At 44.6% G+C, this 3,868-nt stretch overlaps 1 pseudogene; it reads right to left on the bottom strand.

Moving 5' to 3' along the window:
* Positions 1–573: 573 nt before the first annotated feature.
* On the bottom strand, positions 574–2,024 carry LOC101703690 (RNA-binding motif protein, X chromosome-like; annotated as a pseudogene).
* Positions 2,025–3,868: the final 1,844 nt, after the last annotated feature.

Genomic DNA, 3,868 nt, shown 5'->3' with positions numbered 1-3,868 from the left:
TTTTTTTTTTTTTGGTTTTGGCCAAACTTTTTATTTAGTATTCTGTAGTTGTTTAACAGACACTGAAATGGTCTTACTGGGGGAAGGGGAAGGGGAGGCTCTTGCAGATTCCCAAGGAAATGTCAGAAAGGCAAATTATGGCCAGCATTATCCATTTGCTTTTGTGGGTTTACTGGGCAAATAGCACTTTCCTTCCATAGGTATCTGATCTCAGGCTTTTCCATACTGAGAACATGGAGATTTCAGTTGGAAGATACCCTGAAATCCTAAGTGTACCCGACCATCCTCTAATAGCTAGCTTGTCTGTACAGGCAGAATGGTTCATCTCTCAGTGGAGATCAGTGTACATCTAGATGGCTAGATGTTTGTGGAAGATCTTAGAATTGCTTGCTTTATTTACTGGGAAAATTAAGGAAGTGGCCTTTAGGGACTTTTACTTGGAAAATTGCAACACCAGTACAAGTCAACCCTTACACACTTAAACATTTGCTTGTTGAGAGCAAGTCATAAAATCAAATTTAAACATGTTTTATTTTTCTTTCCTCACAAGAACATAAAAATTATGAAAGGGGACTTAACAGGAAATTTTGAAAAAGTAACACAATTTTCCTTTTAGTAGTCCTTGGGTAGTTATGACAGAATAGTTTCCACTTTTTGTTTGTTTCTTTGAATGGGCATTTTGGTCCAAAGTTTTGTTTGTTTCTAGTATCTGCTTCTGCCTCCCCCTCTATCAGATCGGCTTCCTCCAAGGCCACCACCTCTTGGTGCTCCGAGGCTTGAACTGCTGTAGGAATCATGTGGAGGAGGGTACCCCCTTTCCATAGAAGGGGAAGGCCCTCGTTCTTGTCTGCCAACCCGATCACGACCACTTGAGTAGAGATCACTTCGGCTGCTTGAGTAACTGTCTCGACTTCCACCATATCCATCTCGTTAGCTGCTGTAATCATCATAGCGACTGCTTCCACCATGAGATGGCGGGGGCCCTCGTGTAGGTGGAGCACTACGTGAGTTACCATAACTCTCATATGAATCTTTGTAGGAACCTCCACTTGGGTGGTCTGAATAGTCACTATCCCGACCATAGCCATCTCTATCACTATAGCCTCTTGATGGATAGTCATCACGTGAATTGGAATGACCATAATCATGATAAGTATAATCTCTTGGTGGTGGGGCATAATCTCTTGTATCACGAGAACTTGGGTAAACTCTGCTTGAATAGCTATCTTTAGTGGAATATCCATCATCTCTTGGAGACAAATAAACATCTCTATGAGAGGGCAAGGGTTCCCTTCGAGGTGGGCCTCTGTAACTATCTCTTCCACGTGATACAGGGGCTCTTCCTCCCATTCCACTGCTGCTGCAAACTAGTCCTGAAGGGGCCGATCTTTTAGGAGGAGGACCCCCACTTCTGGGTGGTGGTCCTCTTTTCATTAGAAGGGGTCTTCTGGAAGAACTCATGTTAAAATTCATGGAATAGCCACCATCATCCATGTGCCCTCCATGTGAGGGAGGTCCCCTAGTTCCTCCACTTCCTCCTCTTCCTCCTCTAAGACCTCTGGGAGGGCCTCTGCTTCTTGGAGGTGGAGGCAGCCTGCGTCTACCACCTTCAAATGATGGTTTGGTGGCTTGTTCCACCTTGATGGCTTTTCCATCTAAGGACTTTCCATTCATGTCCCGAGCTGCATCCTTAGCATCTGCTAGGCTTTCAAATGTAACAAAAGCAAATCCTCTTGATTTATTGGTTTCTCGGTCTTTCATCAAGAGTACTTCCACAATTCATCCATACTTCCCAAATACTGCTTCAAAGGCTTTCTCATTTGTTTCTGTATTAAGCCCACCAATAAAGAGCTTTCCTGGGCGATCTGCTTCAACCATTTTTTTCTTCCTGGTGAGTCTGCAGAAAGGTAGCGACGGTCTCAAGCTCCTATGAGCTCGTGGATAAGGGCTGACCACGCAGCCAGGGACAAGTGACAGTTACCGGGTAGGGGCACAGAAGTGAGGAGCTGCTAGCAGTACTGCGCAACGAGAACAAGCACATTTTAACCATTAACTCACAATCAGTCACTATGTTGGGGCTGGGGGAGCTTTTATGATTACAGAGTTATGCGGTCCCACAGAGACAGGCCTGTTTTTGAGGCTGTGGTCCTGGACCATTGTGCTTGCACTGGCTTTTTCCAAGGAGAGGATGAAACTGTGGTTACTGGCCCCTGTCAGCCTGGAAGATCTATTCTGGGAAAAGAAAATCTTAAGAGAGGAGAGGGCCTGAAATGGCTGTGGCCTGTGATCTGGCTAAGATGGTGGTGGTCTGGTTCCTTCATCCCCAAAGATCACCTGCACAAAGATCACCTGTTATATGAGTACCAGGGAACAGAGTCTTCAAGAATGTGAGCAGTGCCCTGATCAAAGACTGTAGAGGCTGGAGGGTGGTGCTAGCCAGAGAAGGAGACGGAGGGACAGGGAAGGAGGAGGGGAGAGGAGCAGGGGAGGAAGAGAGGGGGAGAGGGGAGGGGAAGGGGAAGCCTCTATACATGGATCTGCCTGGATTTCCCAGCTGCCAGAACTATGAGAAATAAATTTCTGTTTTTTTTTTTTTTCATACTGGGGATCAAACTCAGGACCTTGCACTTGCGAGGCAGGTGCTGGATCGAATAAATTTCTGTTTATAAATCACTCACTTTATATTTTTTATAGCAGCTTGAATAGACTCAGACACATATAATAAATGCCTCTGTATCTGTATGAATATGGATATGGATAGATGTACTCTATATACTTATAGTCATATATATATAAATATGTAATCATGCATAAATTTCTCAGTAGTTCACTATGAGAATTGACTTTTTAAACACTATTGATTATGTTTCTCTAATTGAATGCTAACTAGTACAGACTTTGGTATTAGAGGTGGCTTTATAAGAACAGTCTTACAGGGCTGGGGATTTAGCTCAGTGGTGCCACCGCCTGCCTCACAAGCACAATGTCCTGAGTTTGATTCCTGGTACCAAAAAGAACAGTCTTATAAGCTAGGAGTGGTGGCACACATCTGCAATCCTAGCACTTGGAAGGCTGAGGCAGGATTTTGAGTTTGAGGCCAGCCTGGGCTACATAGTAAGACCCTGTCTCAAAAACAGCAAAAACATAGGGCCGGGGATTTAGCTCAATGGTTCTGCCACCTGCCCCACAAGTGCAAGGATCCAGTACCGAAAAACCCCCAAAAAACAAAAACAAAATTTTGGATATAAATTTCCAATTATATATTTATAAAAATATGGTTCAATATAAAATAAATGGACTTTAAGATATAGGTTATATATTATGATTAGTGACTTTTGGGCAGGGCCCAGTGACTCTAGTTCCAATGGTTAAGAGGGATGGGTTGTCCATAGCAGATGTTGTTAATGTTCCCCTTGGAAAGCACCTGCTGAAGCCAGATTTACAGCAACAGGGACCAACACTGAGTCCCAGTATGGTACCATTCCCTGGGATGCCAACCTGGTGACAGGTACATTACCCTGGACCACTTCCATCATGGAGGTGCCTTGCTCTCAATGGGATAGGTCCTCTGGATGGGCTCCTCCCAACACTACCATATGTAACTCACACACTGTCTTACCCATTGTTATGGCTTGTGTCTAGATGTTCCCCCAAAGCCTCATGAAGTCATAGGTAGGGCTTTTTCAGAGGTGGCTGGATCTAGAGTGTGTGATTGATTCATGGTGCAATGCTAGGATTAAGGGTGGGTGATCAGTCCACTGATTAGTTTGGCACCGCCCTAATCATGGTAGCCTGGTTACAATATAAGGGACAGAAAGGGGCTTGTCTTGCCTCTTGATGGCGTTGCTACCCTCTGCTCACATGAACT

Source organism: Heterocephalus glaber, unplaced genomic scaffold, assembly GCF_053883595.1.
Source record: "Heterocephalus glaber isolate CG9 unplaced genomic scaffold, H.glaber_assembly_v1.0 deba00000071, whole genome shotgun sequence".
Classification (NCBI taxonomy): domain Eukaryota; kingdom Metazoa; phylum Chordata; class Mammalia; order Rodentia; family Bathyergidae; genus Heterocephalus; species Heterocephalus glaber.
This window is presented reverse-complemented; position numbering and strand designations above follow the sequence as displayed.